At 40.1% G+C, this 19,638-nt stretch overlaps 1 pseudogene; it reads right to left on the bottom strand.

Annotated features, from left to right (window-relative positions):
* Positions 1 to 1,126: 1,126 nt before the first annotated feature.
* LOC147887142 (uncharacterized) lies at positions 1,127 to 5,317 on the bottom strand (annotated as a pseudogene).
* Positions 5,318 to 19,638: the final 14,321 nt, after the last annotated feature.

Genomic DNA, 19,638 nt, shown 5'->3' with positions numbered 1-19,638 from the left:
ATGTATAGAATTTCCAGAGGTAGCAATTTTGCATCATCTTAAATTTAGTTGGTCTACTTATATGAATATATGTTATGGTGACAATAGCTAGTTTGTTCGGAATTGCATTGTGGAATCGAAACAAATATATATATAGCAATGCAAAGAAATGAAATATAGCTTCATGTGAATTATGAGTCGGCAACAATACCATTGCTTTTGAATTTGTGGGGATGAGATGGGCAAGAAGCGAGTTTTTCAAGCGAGTTTCGAAGCGAGTTTTTTTTGGCAACCACCACATTTTGATCCACCTATTCCACTTGTGACACCTCTCTCTCTCTCTCTCTCTCTCTATGTGTGTGTGTGTGTGTGTAACCTCTCTCTCTCTCTCTCTCTCTCTCTCTCTATTTCACAAATGCAGATGAAGAAATCACATGCAAGCACTGGACATAAGTCCATGCTACTTGCTTTTAAACCAAAAATTTAGTACTTCGAGTCTCAAACAATAATAATTGTTTAGCAAGCCCAACAATCTCTACAGATTGTCCTCTTGTACTGAGCTCCAAATAGCCACATCAAACTGCCTCCCCACCTCATGTAGGAACTCGGCCACACCAAGTCTTAACGGGACCCAGTGGCTTTGTAGCTCTAACACCTTGGCTGGCAAGGCATCTTGAGTCTTTGGCCTCCTATGCAGCAACACCTCGTTCAAATAAAAAATCACCAGCTTCCTTGAAGCTGGGGGCAACTGTTCATAGCCACAAGCTCGATGAGATTACAAAAGTGCAATATTGCATAAAGGAAAAACCAAATTGTGCGTAGTTGAATTTCAACAAACATTCATGCAGATGTCAAACTCAAACCCATACTCTGCCTCTTAGAAGTCGTGCTTCCCCTCCCTCTGTGGTAAGGCACAAGACTCTCTGCCCCTCTTGCACTGTGGGTTCTGCCAAATCTCTACACCCTCCATTGCAATCGAGGAGCGTGTCTCCATGTTCTGAGAAGGCCTACAACAACCTCATCCAAAACAATCGTCTACGTTGCATGCCACCTACCATAACACTAAAAGTCAATGCAAGCCCAGCTTATGTTTTGACTTTTGCCAAAGCTATTACACAATTGCTAAGTAGTACCTCGCACGGGGATATCATTCACTTAGCGCATCTGCGGTGTTGATATCATCCTCCACGAAGTCCTCCAATGGGGTGGCTCTATGCTCCTTACCTCTGAACACGTACACCATTACATGTATCATGTGGATCTACATATAAACATACATAAACAAATCAGAATGTGTAACATATGCATCATGTGATCATGTCTTGAACCTTTCATGAGATTACAGCACGTACCTCTCTCTTTCCCTGCACACATATTGTGGTTTCTGAGTGCAGCACCTACGAGCAAAAAAATATCCAGTTCTGGCATCCTATTTCTTCATGCAGATGCCTATCCTCCCTGATCTTTATGAGAAGGGCGTCCAATCCTTTCATTGTCCCTATGAATATAAGGACTCCATTGTCTGCAAGCACTCAATTCGCAAGATTGAATGCATTGCAAGCATTCTCTCAAAACCGTTCCACCACTGAACGACATCCCCTAGTCCAAATCTCGGCGATGCATCAAGGAGGTGAACCACCATGATTTTGCATGAGCTATCTGTGCTTTGACGATCCACCTCTGAACACTTCCCATGGTTCACCTCCTCTAGAGACTCCAATAACCAGTTGAAGTTCTCGTAATTCTGCTCGTTCCGTATCAAACTTCCTACCTAGAATGCATTGCATATAATAACCCACCATTTTGGTGGAATGTGCTTGGTGGATGTCTCCATGCACATAAACATCTCACATGCAACATCAAGATGCCTCTCTCAGACCTCCTCGCTCTCACCTTGCTTGCTTCAGTTTCTTGTAGCGTAGAGTCCTTTGTAAGTACATAAAATAACCTGGAAGAGAAATCTTTTGGGGGACACTTGAGTTTGTGCATACCGTCATTGCAGGCTTCTATGGTTCTTTGGGCCCCCTTAGTTTATTGTACGTCATGTGCATTTCTTTCTCCTCTCGTGGGTGCTCCCCTTTAGGGTAATCCAAGAATAGCGAGCACTTCTCGTACACTTCCTCTGGCCACTTTTGATCCAACTGGAACTCCTCATACATTGATGCATCCGAATCATTTATCGTGCCCCAATCTTCATAGTCACCCGGCAAATGGCTCACAGCTTGGTTCGCCACTTCTGTAGACATGAGATTGGCACATCCAAAAGGCCAATCCCACCAAGTTAGTATCTCCACTATGAAAAACAAATACATCTCACAAAAAAACGTGTGTCATGAAAGCATACCGATACATGAGGATTACCAAAAAGCGAGGGACAAAAAGCGAGCGATAAAAAACAATAAAGGATTTATGATAAAAAACAATAAAAGATTTATAAATCCCCCATTTTAGTAGCAAAAAATAATAACTTATTCAAAAGTGCATATGTTCCCTCAATGCCAGAAGGTTAAACATGCATATAACTTTAAAGCCATTAACACTAATTTCACATCATCCATGAGACAATTTGTATGTTTAACTTCCAAGTCATTGTTTGTATCAAAGACAAACCCTACTGCAATCAAGTTCTCTCTTTCCACTAGAGTAATTGAGATCATCTTTCCAAGGACTCCTTGCATGGATTAGTCTAGATTCCATGCATATGTAAATGCTTAGGTTCCTTAACTCTGTTCACTCTTGGAACAAAACCCATGTTTCTTTGTTACTGCAAAAATATCCTCCCCTAATGGTTTATTCTTACCTCCCACTAATCTTACCAATGCAACAAATTGGCCACAAATTCATTTTTTGGTGCATTAAATTTTACTAGATGGTGCACAAAGACATGATAATCGTCTAAAGTACGCCTTGCCATTTGATTTGATATGTAACATGACTCCGTTTGGACTTGTAAGTCAAAAGATACAGGGATGTGTGCTCCCTGTTTTGACCCAGAAGAGGACATTTTCACATCCCTATATTTTGGCAAGATGTCAACATTTGATTGTTTTGGCCCAAAAGATGAGTTTTTAACATCCCTGCATCTTTTGATTATCAAATATAAATGGCATAATGTTACATATCAAATCAAATGACAAGGCATGATTTAGATGAATATCATGCCTTTTTGCACCATCTAAAAAACTTGTGTGCATCAGAATATAAATTTTGTGATACATAACCACCTTTTTGAATACTTTGTACTTCAAGCAATTATTTTATAAAAAACTTAGATTCTTTCTTTGCTTGCTTGATTTTCCAACCACTTCAACTAATTGTTGCTCGCTTTTTTGGGCTCGCTCGCTTTTTCTCGCTCACTCTATTGACTGCCTCCGATACACATGCCTTAAGCTTGCAAGCTTTGCACCTTCCTGGGCTGTCAAGGCATACCAAGCTTGCAATTTTTGTGATGTGCATGAAGAGGCGCTCTCTGTGTTTGTGCTTGGTTTCCTATGTGTGTCTGAAGAACTTATTCTCATCACGCTCAATTGAGTAGAAATTTCTCCAGTGCCATAAAATGTGGAGTCTAGCTTCATGCATTTTGAACCACTATAGTGTCTCCCATCTCAGCCAGGTCCTGAAAACCACACTTCCATCTACAAAAAAGTGCTCAAAATAAGTGTTCATCAATTGAAAATTGACAACACGATTGAAAAGCAAAGCAGCCTATTCATCATGGGTTTAGGGTGTGCTGAAGCATACGCTTAGGAATGCCCATCATGACATGCATCCCCTTGTTGTTGCTTGCCAGAGCTTCCATAAACCTTACTTTATCATCCTCCGTCAACCTCGACATTGCAAGGCTATACAACCTCTCCTCATTGATCACCCCTGGGGGCTTCATCCCCCAATCTAGAGTGGTGATAGTCCTGCAAACTAAAAGTGGTTTTAATAAACAATCACTTCGTATGCAAGCTTGTCATCTAATCATTGTCATTCCACATGTAATCCCCACAATTCACTTACTTGTAGCGTCTTGCCCCTAGTGCAGGGTTAGCCAACTTCAGGAGTCGATGCATACGCTTCAAAAGCTTGTCGTTCACACTATAGTATGCTTTGCTCCATTTCTTTCGAAAGTCAGCATCCAACAACTCGTTGCGGCTGTGCATGACTAGACACAAGTGTTTGTCATACGTGTCCTGCACATGCATTTGTTTCCTTGTCATGAAACATATCACAAAAACTAGAGAAGGAAAGGGAAAAGTGTCCCATTATTGATCCTTAATTTCCACATCACCTATATGATGATTGGAAGAGGGTTTTTGTACCAATGCACTTTTGTAGCTACCTTCTTCCTATGGGTGTCTAGCCATTGTTTCTGCTCTATTGACAATCTTCAATGGATTGCCACATCTGATACAGCACCCAATGCTTTGGCCTCGCAAATGAGGTCTAGAAAAGTGGTGGTGACAACCCCCTTCTCTGCTAGCCTGGAGTCGAAAACAACATATTAAACGATCCTTCAGCCAGGGTGAGATAGCTAACAACACAATGCGTTCATCAAGAATCGTCGAACTCACATGTTCGTCCTTGATAACGTAGACAACAAATCTCCTTCATCTTTCGAGGGCACCTCCACTAAATGGCATTAGACGTGTATATGCTGACGCTCATCATTAGGAAAGGTTGGCACTCAAAAGCAAAAAAAGAATTCATGAGTTGAAAACAAATGAAACATGGCTACTAATGTTGAATCACCCAAATCACTAGACTACAATACTTACATGTCCTTATCTCGGTCATCCACCATGTGTAGCGATGGTTCCCATCCCAAATGTAAAATAAGGAATTGGATAAGAATGCCCACTCTATGTTCCTAATTTCTTCCTCAAATTCTTTGTGCTTTCAGAGCCAGTGCGCATTCCACTCCCTTTTCACATCCTCATCCACGTCTCTCTTTTGCATTGTTGGTGTGGTGGCGGTGAACACGATGAAAAAAACCAAACCCAGCAAGTACCTACTTGAGAAGAATGCTCTTGGGTGCGGGATGTGACCTAGTGTATAGTGGGCATTGGGAGCAATCGACACAAGGGGATTGGGGTTAGAGGCATATGTTTTTTGACCTATAAAGGAAATTTTTTCATTAGGCCAAACATTCATTCTCACTCTGTGCCTTGAGATTATACACCTTCAAAAGACTGAACTACACTGTGAATGATTGTAGCTGGTCCTCGATGCACTCCTACACGATTGTCTTGTCGCGAGAGGCCCTCATTGTTGTCTCTCCAAGGACACCCTCCTCGTAATTGTCCTTGGACTCCCAATCTCTTTGGTGCACGTTGACCTCTGCCTTTGCCATGTTGCCCTCGAGAAGAGGGTGTGCTCACACTTTTGCTATGCTCACTCGAGGAACTATTCTCATTTTCCTCCTCCTCTTCTTCTTTGATTGAACTCTCTTGCATCACAAGTCTCCTCTCCTTTGGAATCCTGCTTAGAAGCACCGGCGGTAGCCCCAGCAGATGTCACCAAGGCTTTGTCGAGTTTCGAGGACAGGCCTCCCATCGATGATGCACCGATAAGAATCTATGCGTTCGAGGAATCGAGCTGAATTGTCCTTCTTCATCTACCTCCCCCTTGCATTGAAGTAGCACCCCTCAGACCACACACTCTTCCTCTCACAGAAGTTGCACCCCCATCGGAGGCATGTCCTCATCATCAAGTTGGGCTATATCATCAAGTCTCTATTCATAGAAATTGGTGAAATGGATTCAAGAAAATCCAACAAAGCCCACTCTAAGCTGATGCAAAGGAAGAAGGATACGATAGAAGAGCTCACCACATGTTTAATGGGCCACACGAGTAACACATTCTCTTTGAGGTCCACTTTAGCCCCATCTTGTTGATTCCTTTCAATGGAGCCTTATCATACATGCATGAAATGATGACACCAACATTGCTGGATCGAATGCCTTTCGACTCATGTGTCTGACGGATGTGTACCTCAGCCACGAGATCATATTTGTCATCATACAAGATGACGATGTCATCTCGCTTGAATACGAGTGAGGAATTTCTTGCTAGGATGCAGATTGAGGATATGGTACAAAGTTAGGGTTTGCATGACCTACATTCTTGGAACAAAAACCCTCATTATTACCAGATGAAAAAGAGAAAGATAGGTGGGGAAAGATAGAGACGTTTCTAAGGCATGGAGAGAGAGAGAGAGAGAGAGAGAGAGAGAGAGAGAGAGAGAGAGAGAGAGGAAGGGAGGGGGAGAGAGAGAGGGAGAGATAGAGACAGAGATAGAGACCGAGACAAATGTGTGTGTGTGTGTGTGTGTGTGTGTGTGTGTGTGAGAGAGAGAGAGAGAGAGAGAGAGAGAGAGAGAGAGAGAGAGAGAGATGGGAGTGTGTGTTTAGATTTAATAATCCCATCAATAAATGAACCATACAATTAATTCAATCATTTGGATAATTATAAAAAGCATTTCTTTGAAAAACATATAAATAAATAAATACAACTAAATTAAAGTACCCATTAATAATGCTGCAATCAAAAACTTTTATTGAAAAAGAAAGTAGGAGGATTGGCCAGAAGAATTTTTCTTCATATTGAGTTTGCAGACTTTAAGCAAAGAATTGGTACAAAAAATGTCGAATCTATCGGGTAGTCCAAGCTCCGAGGTTAGGGTCCACTTACCTGGTCCACTTACCTACCACCATTTGCGATTGACAAAAATGGCATGTGCTGGCTTATTCAAAGGGTATGCACTGGTTATTTTGAGTGGTTGGATCACTATATTTTGACTTGAGGGATGTCACTCTCCTAAGCAAAAGACCATGGCTATTTAATTTGGAAGAAAATAATAGGACTAAATCAAGAATCAAGAGTTGTAGATGAAATAAGGACAAATAGATGCACTATATGCATGTTATTTCTAAGATAGGACAGTATCTTGTCACTATTGGCTTTCAAATTTCCACAGCAGATTTCTCACTTTATGTGAGAAAAACAGAGAAAGATATTATGTTGCTTGTCATTTATCTTGATGATTTGATCATCACAGGTGATAGTGATGAAGATATCCTTCATGTGAAAATGCTATTGAAGTAGAAGTTTATAGTGACCTCGTCAAATGCAAATTAAGAAAAGGAATTAAGTATTTGAATAAAGAAGAAGGATAAAATATGTATCTAGAGATGCCTTGGTCGTCTCATCACAATGCTTGTATGCTTGATTGTTTCTACTAAGATGATGAGAGAAATTGCCAATTGGTGGTGGAGATGGAAGGGGTGGATGGTGGACGGGGAGATGGAGGGAGGAAGGGGGTTGGGGGGGCGGGGGGGGGGAAGAAAGGGTGGTGGTGGAGGGAGAAGGGGGGGGAAGGGGGTGGTGGAGATAGAAGGGGTGAAGGGTAGAGGGGGAGATGGAGGAAGGGGGGGGGGGGGGGGAGAAAAAAGAAAAAACCTGACGGATGAAAAACTTTGACGGAAGATGGAAAAGTTTGACAAAAATCCAAAAGGAGGAAGAGATAGTCACCTGAACACTCTCCAAGTCTTTCTCGATGTAACGGGATTGTTGAGGACCAATGGACGGTAGGTGGATGGCTAGGTTATTGCTGCTATGAGATGGGCTCGAAGTAACTTACCATGTGAGGATGGGAGTAGGGTGGTGGTTGCGATGGAGAGGGAGGAGTGTCTTGCGTAGGGCTCAGAATGGGGAAGAGGATGGAGGCTAGAGGGGGAGCTATAGATTTAGTCAAACACATATGCACCTTTGAATTTGTCCATGTTTGACTAGGGAGGCAGTTTTAATTTTTGTTTTGAGTTATGGCATTTAGAACCTTTAATCATCATTTGCCCATAAATTTTGGTGGTTGTGTCACAATATGCTTTCGTAAAAAGGAGAAATGTTCAAAATTTCAAGCTCTACACTCTGACAACCATCACATGGTCTGATTTATTCCTCTTTCCCATGGCTTCCACGGGAAGAGCAAGGTATTCTCAGTATGCAGGTTTCCGAGGCTTTTTGTCACCTATAGATATATCGGGGTTGTTGTTTGTAGTATACGTGTAGCTTAGGACCTCGAGTCGTGTTTCGATGACATATGTAGGCTTAAGTGTGGTAAGCAAACATAGTGCATGCATGTGTAAAAGGAACATGTATCATCATGGTTGAGGTAACGAAGGCTTTTGTCTTCATTAGGGGTTGCAAGGTTTAGGAGGAGTTTAAGGGTTAGAAGGAGGTTCCAGAGTTTAGAAGGAGGTTCCAAGGTTTAGAAGAAGTTCCAAGGGTTAGAAGGAGGTTTCAAGTTTTAGAAGGAGGTCCAAGGTTTAGAACTCGGGGGGGTCACTCATCATATGTAACCCTATCACGTGAGTTCAACAGAAGGATATTTTTTATTTCTAAAATTTACAGAAATAAATATACATAAGGGACTATTTAAAATAGTTTTGGAAAAAATTTACAGATTTGTATAGAAAAGGGGTACATTTTATTAATGAAAAAATTTACAGATAAGGGATTTTAAATATAGGCCTTGAACGCACGTGATATAGAGGGTTTATACATAGTGACCCCCCTGAGGTTTAGAAGGAGATTCCAAGGTTTAGAAGGAGGTTCCAGAGTTCAGAAGAGGTTCCAAAGTTAAGGGTGGAGTACATGGTGGAGAACTCATCTCCCTTGTAGATCATGGAGTTTAAGGGTTGAGGAACTAAGGGTTTAAGGGGAGCATAGGAGTGGGAGAGGAAGAAGGTGTAAGAGCATGGGGAAAAAAAGAGAGAGGAGGAAGGAGGAAGGAGGAGGAGGGAGGAGGAGAAGGGAGGAGGAGGGAGGAGGAGGAGGAGGGAGGAGGAGAAGAAGGGAGAAGGAGAAGGAAGGAGGAGGGAGAAGGAGGAGGAAGAGGGAGGAGGAGAAGGGAGGAGGAGGGAGGAGGAGGAGGAGGAAGTGGGAGGAGGAGAAGGAGGGAGAAAGAGAAGGGAGGAGGAGGGAGGAGGAGGAAGAGGGAGGAGGAGAAGGGAGAAGGAGGACGGAGGAGGAGAGGGAGAAAGAGGAAGGAGGAGGAGAGGGGAGGAGGCGTTGAAAGGTTAGGACATGCTTTTGGACGTGGAGTACAAGGAAGCATAGACACTTGAGACAATTGCTTGGAATACCAAAGTAGAACTCAACACAATGCCCTAAAGAGTGTGAGCTTCATTCCATTATGGGGTATTTATACAAGTTGGAGAGCTTCTCTCTCTATATGTAGGAATTGTAAGACATTCTCTCTCTACATATAGAAGTTGCATATAGAAGTTGCATGTAGGAGTTGCATGTAGAACTCACATGTGGGAGTTGCATGTAGAAGTTGCATGTAGAACTTGCATGCAGGAGTTGCATGTAGAACTTGCATGTAGAAGTTGCATGTGGGAGTTGCATGTAGAACTCGCATGTAGAACTTGCATGTAGGAGTTGAATGTAGAACTCACATGTAGAACTTGCATCTAGGAATTGCATGTAGGAGTTACATGTAGAACTCACATGTAGGAATCGCATGTAGAACTTGCATGTAGGACTCGCATGTCGGAGTTGCATGTAGAACTCGCATGTAGGAGTTGCATGTCGAACTCGCATGTAGAACTTGCATGTAGGAGTTGCATGTAGAACTGACATGTAGGAGTTACATGTAGAACTCGCATGTAGAACTCATATGTAGGAGTTGCATGTAGGAATCATATGTAGAACTTGCATGTAGAGCATGCAAGTTGGATTTCTAAGAGGGATTATTTCTAGCCTTATGCAAGTACAAGCGGAGCTTTGCCGCTACTCTACATACACATTTTGATCTTCCTAAGTCCATGTTGGCATAGAGACAATAGAGAGAAAAAGAGAGAGCCGTTGATGGAAGAAAAGCTAGGGAGTAAGAGTCTTATTTCTAAGAATTTGAGGATTGGAGAGGAATAAAGATAAGGGCTCGATAGAATTACAAGAAATTGGCCCTCCAAGAAACCATAGAATGCACCTCAACAACAATGTGCATAGCCTCTCCACAAAAAAAGAATTGACCTACAACTCCCAAAATCAGCTAGCCTCCACACCCTACTCCTGTAACACGAAGACGTAGTATGCCTCCTTTCTTCAAAGTACCTTTCCAATAGCACACGGGCCACAACCTCATGCAAACACTAACTATAGTTAGTGAAACCAATTAGGTTAACTTCCCAGTTCCAGTAATTGAGGAGGATATATGTTAGTTAATCTAACTGGAATCAACTTGGTTCAAACCCCTCAGTTGAACTTAAAGTCCATTCACACCAACCTTAAGGACCCCCCCAAAAGGCCAATTTTACCCCTACTTCAACACTTCGTATCGCGCCCATTTGGGACCCAAACTGGACCCCGAACCAAAATTTCACACACAAAAACACCATACTACGGGGTATTTTTCCAACCCATTGCACACCATTTCGGTATCCCTAGCACTCGCTCATTCGTGCCCCTGTGCGGGCCTCGTTTCACACAAATTTGTTGTAGATGAGGAGCGAGGGCATAGCTAGAGAACACACCACAAATGACTAGCAATGTACTAGATTTAGCTAAAAACAAAGAATATATACGAACCCCCTTTAAGGTTAAAGTTAGGGTTTCCAACCCTTTCATTTTTAGCACTCTTTTGGGTTAGTGCTATGCACATATGATCACATGATCTTGAGATGAATCCTCAACACAACCACCGTGCTAGTTCTATTTTAGTGTGGGTTGTTGTTAATCCTAAACCAAGGAAAATATTTTCCTTGCAACCACAACAATAGTTCTTGGAACTATTTTAGTGCTACTTACAGTTATTCCTAAACAAGGAAAATGTATTTCCTTCTGCACCAATAGCTTGTGCAATAACTATAACCAGGAAATGACCAAGTATAAGCAACAACTATGATAATAGTTATTTTATATTAAAGTTGGGACTTAAAAGAAATAACACTTAGTGTGTATAGCAACTTAGCCCACTGTTGAGAGCAAAAGTTGACCAAAGAGATTACATCTAGAGACAATTTATAACAACTCAACAATTGCTGAGTGCCACATTGAGAAAAAATCAAACAAAAGAGATTACATCTACATCCAAAGTTAGTTTATAAAACTGACAACTAGCAATTACTAAGAGCCTCATGGAGCAAAAATTGAACAAAAGAGATTATATTCATATCAATTTAGCAATTGTTGAGAGACCTAGAACCCAAAAGATTACCTTTTGTGACAATAACCACTTAGCCACCATTGCTAAGTGGTTATGAGGCTTGTTGAGCAAACATTGCAAATATGATATTTATATTACTGAGCATTGCCAAATACTAATAGACCACTATACATTATTGTATTCATAGAGGCGAGCCAAATTGTATTCAAAGAGGCTAGCCCATCTTGCTATGTCCAAATTCTTGGGAGCCAAAGGAGGAGATGATGGAGAGACCAATGGAGAGGCCGAAGAATGTACACAAATGCATGACCCCCTAGCAACACAATAAAACTTTGCTCTAAAAAATAGTTATCCCTTTGTCAACATCTCCAGAGAATCCAAAGAGCATAGTCATAAAGAGACCAGTTTGTGTGTGCCACATCCAAGGTGGCAACATGGATATGTAGGGGGAATCAATGGAGATTATGAAGACATTTCACAAGAGAAGGCATTTCAAGTTATGGTGAGTGTAACACAATGAATTTTATGAGAAAGCAGACAAGATTGGGATCACATTGTATCAAGGGGGGGTAGTATTGTTGGGTCAAGTTTCTTGTGGGTCTGGCCATGTTGAAAAGAGTGGGTGAGCAATGGAGCGAATGAGCAGGGAAGAAGACGAGAAGAGAGTTGGAGGAGGGAGCATGGAGCAAAGTAGCAAAGTAGGAGTAGATGAGAGCTCGAAAAGGGAGCATGGGGCAAAGTAGCAAAGTAGGGGCAGATGAGAGCAAAGTAGCCAAACATAATTCTCCATGTTTAGGGAAAAGATTAAATAGCAACAGTGGCACTCTAATATTAATGAGCCACCTTAAATTAATAAAAATTCAATCCACTACAGTGACTAGAGTCTTGGTGGTGCCATTCAAATAATCATAAGCCATGAATTAATCGAAATCCGAGCCACTACAGTGACTAAAGGCTCAGTGGTGCCATCCAAATAATCATGAGCCATCTTCAATTAATTAAAATTTGAGCGACCAATTAATCACATGCTTGGCTAGCCAAGTAGTGCTGTATTGTGCAGAAATTTATTGCCATGCAAAGCTTCAATCAGAAGGCCTAAAAAAATAGTAAAATTTGGCCTTCTTATAAGGAAATAGTGCAAGATTGTGAAATGAGATATAGGAAAGATAGGCAAAATCAAGTTCTAAATATAGGGTGTTGAGAATTGTGGTGCCATGAGCACATAGATTAAAGGCTAAGGTATGGTATAGGAAAGAATTAAAGTAGCCACCCTAGGATGTGGACTATATGATGTGGAGATGTAAATCAAGGATATCCACAAGGAGAGATATGGATCGGAGGATCCCACAAGTGTTGACTATTCTAAGGGAACTCTCTATATAAGAGTCCTATCATGTATTGTTGAGTGAAAGAAAGAAATGCACATTCACTCAAGATTTTGTTTATGAGTCCAAGCTAATCTATCTTGGGACCTAATTGACTTGAGGTACATCACTCTCTTCATCATGTTTCCACATAGGTTCCATCCACCTTAGAGCTCTCCATAGATCCTAAGGCATGCATGTTTTCACATGGTATCAGAGCTCCCTTGCCTTTCACTGAAGTATTGCGATCCGTATGCGAGTGTATGAGAGAGTGTGATAGTTTGAGAGATTGAGAGATCGAGTTTTCTCTTCCATGAGAGAAAAATTCCGTTCATTGAAAGAGGAATTCCTGTCCATTTGATTGAGAGAGTTTAGAGAGATACATTCTTTCATGCCCGCTCAGAGATTCTTGAAAGAGAAAGATAGGGAGAGTTCCCTGAGATTGAGATTTGGAAGAGGAAATCTTGTCTTTGAGAGTGTTGGCTCTTTCCCACGGTTTTCATGGGAAGAGCAACGTATTCTTAGTATGCAGGGTTCCGAGGCTTTTTGTCACCTACAGATATATCAGGGTTGTCTTTTGTAGTATACGTGTAGCTTAGGACCTCGAGTCGTGTTCTGATGAGAGACGTAGGCTTAAGTGTGGTAAGCAAACATAGTGCATGCATTTGTAAAAGGAATGTGTATCATCATGGTTGAGGTAATGAAGGCTTTCATCTTCATTGGGGGTTGCAGGGTTTAGGAGGAGTTTAAGGGTTAGAAGGAGGTTCTAGAGTTCAAAAGAAGGTTCCAAGGTTTAGAAGAGGTTCCAAGGGTTAGAAGGAGATTCCAAGGTTTAGAAGGAGGTCCAAGGTTTAGAAGGAGGTTCCAAGGTTTAGAAGGAGGTTCCATAGTTTAGAAGAGGTTCCAAGGTGGGTAGAGTACATGGTAGAGAACTCGTCTACCTTGTAGATCATGCAGGTTAAGGGTTGAGGAACTAAGGGTTTAGGGGGAGCATAGGAGTGGGAGAGGAAGAAGGTGTAAGAGCATGGGGGAAAGAAGAGAGAGGAGGAAGGAGGAAGGAGGAGGAGGGAGGAGGAGAAGGGAGGAGGAGGGAGGAGGAGGACGACGAGGGAGGAGGAGGAGGAGGGAGAAGAAGAAGGGAGGAGGAGGGAGGAGGAGGAGGAGGAGGAGGAGGAGGAGGGACAAGGAGAAGGAAGAGGGAGGAGGAGAAGGAGGGAGAAGGAGAAGGGAGGAGGAGGGAGGAGAAGAAGGAACACCTATTTCATTAATTTTGGACTCTTGCACTGTCCAAATTCATTTTGTGAGATAATTCTGGATAAAACATTTCAAAAAAAGAGGCTCTTATAAAACAAAACATTGAGTCAAAAATGAAGATTTAAAAAAATCAAATTAGAAAAAATGATGTGAGATGTTAAAAATAGAGTACAGCACATTGTTAAAAGAGACAAAAAAGTAAGATTTTAAAAAATCAAATTAGAAAAAATGGCATGACATGTTATGAAAACTAGAGTACATTTCAAAAAAGAGCACATCACATTTGTAAAGAAGTAGATCATATTACTCAAAGCCATATGGTGTCAAAAAACACTTTAATACAGTCTCTCTTAACATCATCTTAACATCACATTTGTACAAGAAGTAGATCATATTACTCAAAGCCATATGGTGTCAAAAAACACCTTAATACAAAGCCATATGGTGTCAAAAAACACCTTAATACACCTTAATACAAAGCCATATGGTGTCAAAAAACACCTTAATACAGTCTCTCTTATCTAAGTCTAGAAGATCTCATCATTGGTCTCTCTTATCTTCTCAACAACCCAATCCTTCACTGCCTCCACAGCTGTATCCTCAACATAATTACATGTGAAGAAGAAGTTTAAGCAATCACAAATTGTTTCTTTATAATTTCTCTGAGAGGCTCTTATTGTTCTCTCAGCATCCGCATCAAACCGCCCATGACGAGAGCTGCGATAACGCAGGTTACTTAAGAAGTCTAATAGATCTTGTCGTGCTTTTATCATACGTCTTAGAAGTCTTTCACTGTCTGCTATCTTGAGAGTCTCCTCCCTCTCTGCGTGCCTTTGTGCAGCAAATTCCTCTCTCTCCATGTGTGTCAAAGGAGAACCTTGTCGAATTCTGGCCTCTCTCTGTGCTCCTTGGTCAGCAATCCATTCTTTGAGATTGTTAATTCCGAACTCCACGTCTTCGACAATGCCAAGGACATCCATGGGTGGGGAGATGATAAAGAAAGGGAGATGGACTACGGTGCAAGAAAGAAGAGAGTGTCTGCGGAAGAACTAGGATAAAAGAATACTTGGTTATCAAGATGGATGAAAGAAGACTCTGAGAGTGTTTGCGGAAGGACTAGGATAGAAGAATACAAGTTAATGAGAAGCACTAGGATGCAAGAAAGAAGAGAGTGTCTGCAGAAGAACTAGGATAGAAGAATACTTGGTTATCAGGATGGATGAAAGAAGACTCTGAGAGTGTTTGCGGAAGGACTAGGATAGAAGAATACAAGTTAATGAGAAGCACTAGGATGGATGAAAGAAGAGAGTGTTTGTGGAAGAACTAGGATAGAAGAATACTTGGTTATCAGGATGGATGAAAGAAGACTCTGAGAGTGTTTGCGGAAGGACTAGGATAGAAGAATACAAGTTACTCAGAAGGACTAGGATGTAAGAAATAAGAGAGTGTTTGTGGAAGGACTAGGATGGAAGAATACAAGTGCACTAAGGCACGATGTGTTCACTACGATAAGGATAAGGGTTGGAATAAAGTGAGTGGCACGATGTGTTCACTATGATAAGGGTTGGAATAAAGCGAGTGGAGATTGAATGCTCTACTTTAAGTGAGTGGAGATGATAAGGATAAGGGTTGGAATAAAGTGAGAGAAGCATTGCGAATGCTCTACTTGAAGTGAGTGGAGACTGTCCAACTGAATAAAATTCTCATCAAACAAGGATTTATTTCCAAATAATCACATCATCACACATTCATATCATAAAATTGTGTGCATGAAGAAATATATTACAAATATTACATCATCACATATTCATATCAAAATTCTCATCACACAAGGATTTATTTTCAAATAATAACATCATCACACATTCATATCATAAAATTGTGTGCATGAAATAAATATATTACAAATATTACATCATCACATATTCATATCAGAATTCTCATCACACAAGGATTTATTTCCAAATAATCACATCATCACACATTCATATCATAAAATTGTGTACATAAAGAAATTATATAAATATCATGATTATGCCACTTAAGTAATAAGTCACAAATTGGTGTATAATCAACAAAAACTACAAACACAACATCATACATGCATCACAACTCTTGTGATGCTTCTAGTGGAGACTCTGGCAACTCTTCGGATGCTTCCAATGGAGGCTGTGGTGCTGTAGATGTACACTCGGTCTCTACTTCTTTTGTAGTATGTAGTGCTTTCGGAGTAGACTCAGTATCCTCTTCCTTAAATGCAAGCGGAGGCGGTGGCAACTCTTCTGATGCTTCTAGTGGAGGCTGTGGTGCTGTAGGTGTACATTGGGTCTCTACTTCTTCTGTAGTATGCAGTGCTTTCATAGTAGACTCAGTCTCCTCTTCCTTAAAGGGAAGCTCTGGTATTGCTTCAGTTGCACGTTGTATTCTAATGGCAGCAATTAGGTCTCGAATGATTTCAGCCCTAAACAATTGTATATCCTCCTCTGAATATTTGAGCTCCAAAGAGTCTTCCGATGAGATCTGTGGCTTAAGTGAGAAAATTTCTTTGAAAATCAACATGCAGTTGTAGGCAACTCTCCACCCACAACTATGCCCATCTTCCTGCTCTACTACTAAACGCTTTTGGAAGTCTACCGAGTCTTTGTACTGTCCTGTTTCTCTGATAGCAGATACCAACTTCTCAATCGACCTGCTCCGTGACATATTAAAAAAACTTAGTGTATCTATCACATAAGGTACATAATATAGAAGTAACAACAGATTAATAGAATACTTACGTTTGCACTGAGCCATGAAAGCCTGCAATGGAGTTAACAAACCAACAATAGTTGTCTTCAAGGTTCCAAACCACCAGACTCCAATGTTCCCTACACGAATAATTAAGAACCATTATTATTTAACACAAATGTTGCCAGTACAAGATGAAAATAAAGGTTGCCATGATACTTACATCTCATGATATGCCATAAATAGGACTCGCACGCCATGTAAATGTAAAGGCTGTAATAATTTACAAACATCGGCTATTGTCTTTCTGCTATCGCTAAGTATAGGAGAAAGGAGGGAATCCAACATATACGCACGATTTTGTACGACTCTACCAAATCGTGAGATAACTATACTGCACCAACAAATAAATGAATATTAGCTTATTAGATTTAATCAAAATAAATGAATATTAGCTTATTAGCTTATTAGATTAAATCAAAATATTGAATTATCAAGTAGAGAAAAAGTTTGTATCAAACCTGAGAATGGCCATCATAACGTTGTTATTGACCTCATTTGAAGCTCTAGAGAGAATTGAAATCTCTTCTCCCCCAAATTCAAGATACTGAGGTCTATGTTGAATCATAACCCTAACATTAAAAGAGCTTCCCAATTCTTTTAATGAAGCCATGTTTGTAGAGTTGAGGTCATCTATCCTCTTTGACTCTTTGATGGCATTCATTTCGCAATCAATGATTGCTCGAATGGTACATGTTATAAATGCATAGAGATGCAAATCCGTATATGTTGATAGTGTGGTGTCATTTTGCATCTCAAAAATTTGACCAAGTACCAAAAAGCAATTGTAGCCCACCCTCCATCCACAATTATAGATGTGGCTATTATCTTGATGTGATACCTGACATGTTATATACTCTATTTGTTGTGCCAAGTCACATTGCCGCATTACTATGTCGATAGCATCTACTAATTTTTGAGCTGATCTGCATATCAAAACATATAACAACAGTGAATATGTGCATTGCATATCAATCTACATGTCAAGAAGTGACAACAAGTGTAGTCTATACTTACTCTAACACATTGCCATGGACGGATGTCATTGAGTTTGCAAAGAAGCACTTCTTCGCAAGGATGTCCACGACTACCAGACTCCAATGTGAGCTGCATTATCAATAAAGAATAATTACTGTGTTTGAGATAATTCTAGCAATGCAATAGAAAAAACAAGTAGGGTTTGATGCTTACTTCTCATAATATGCTGTGTTCAACCACTTGCAAACATTCTCTATGGTTTCTTCTTTGTTGCTAAGCACTTCCGAAATACGAGGATCGAGCATATATGAAACGCTTTGTATATTTTGCGGAAAATTTGCTATAACATTACTATATTAAAAAAAAAAGTATTAGCTTCTTGGGTTTAATCAAAATAAGCAAAGTATAAAGCCAAGGAAAAGGCTGCATCAAACCTGAGGATGGTTGTAATGACTTTGACATTAACCTCATTCTTAGGATTCAAGAGGATTGAAATCTCTTCTTCACCAAATTCAAAAAAATGAGGTTGTTGTCGAATTAACAACATAGCAGTGAATGAACTTCCAATCTGCTCCAATAGATTCATATTTTTATGACTCATCTTATTGAGGGAGTAGTCTACATCGTATTCTTCTTCACTTGCTATGTCCTCCACATCCTCCTTCTGCCATAAAAATATAAAAAAGTTATGCGATGTACACATTCCAAATAAAGGCTTAAACAAGCAGATAAGGTTTCATACATGCTTTCATTAGTGTAAGTCTCTCCTTTGCTTGGAGCAAAAATTTAAAAAGGTTTCATACACGCTTTCATTAGAGTGAGTCTCTCCTTCTCTTGGATGAAAAATTTAAAAAGTTATGAGATTTACACATCCCAAATAAAAATAATGGTTTAAATAATCATAGAAGTATAAAGATAGCATGCTTTCATTAGACAAGTTATGAGATTTACACATCCCAAATAAAATTAATGGTTTAAATAATTATAAAAGTATAAAGATAGCATGCTTTCATTAAACTCATTCTCTTCTCCTTTTGGAAGAAAATATAAAAAAGTTATGAGATTTATACATCCCAATTAAATCCCAATTAAAGGCTGGAACAAGCATACAAGTATAAAGATAAGGTTTTATACATGCTGCAATGTAGTCATATTTTCATGTTGTTTCCCAATGGTAGTAATTAGATGCTGAATACTCTCAGCCCGAAATGCTAGCAGATCAGCTTCTGTATATGATTCCATTTTGACTGGTAACTCCAGATCAAAAATCTCTCTAAGAAACAACATGCAGTTGTAGGCGACTCTCCACCCACAGCTGTGTCCATCTTTTTGCTCCACTGGCAGACGTCTTTTGAATTCTACTTGATCTTGTTGCTCCGTGGTTGTTCTGACAGCAGATACTAGCCGATATGCAGCACTGTCCAGCATGACATATGAAATATATTAATATGTCATGATCATAAGATACAAAATAAGAAAGTATCAAAAATATTAAGAGAATAATTACCTTGGGGAGTTAGCATGATAGCCTTCTATTGAATTCACAAACCATAAATGGTTGAGTTCAAGGTCCCAGAAGATCAGACTCCAATGTGAGCTACACGACCAGAATAAAAATGATTATTGTTTTACACAAACTTGCCAAAGAAATAGTAAAAATAAGGTTCTAGAGTTGATACTTACGCCTCATGATAAGGCATTAAGATGACTCGCACCCCATCTAAATTCAAAGGGCTTAACCAGGTACAAACATCTTCTATAGTCTTTTGAGGAGAGCTAAGAATAGACGAAAGGAGAGCATCGAGCATGTAGACACGATGCTGCACTGTACTAGGAAGTTGAGAAATAACTACACTACACCAAGAAATAAACAAACATTAGCTCATAGAATTGATTTGCATTATGCACTAGGAAACTGATATATAACTGAACTGTGAATAAATAAACAAATGTTAGCTTATTGAAGTAGCAATAAATAAATAAACATAACCTGAGAATGGCCAAGATAACATTGTCATTAACCTCTTTTAAAGGATTGGAGAGGATTGAAACCTCCTCTCTACCAAAGCTTAAATACTGAGGTTCTCGTTTCAAAACGATCTTAACTTGAAATGAGCTCTC

Source organism: Dipteris shenzhenensis, chromosome 23, assembly GCF_047967505.1.
Source record: "Dipteris shenzhenensis isolate YYH24624 ecotype China chromosome 23, Dip_SZ_1.0, whole genome shotgun sequence".
NCBI lineage: Eukaryota > Viridiplantae > Streptophyta > Polypodiopsida > Gleicheniales > Dipteridaceae > Dipteris > Dipteris shenzhenensis.
The sequence above is the reverse complement of the archived record's forward strand: the minus strand, read 5'-3'. Positions and strand labels throughout refer to the sequence as shown.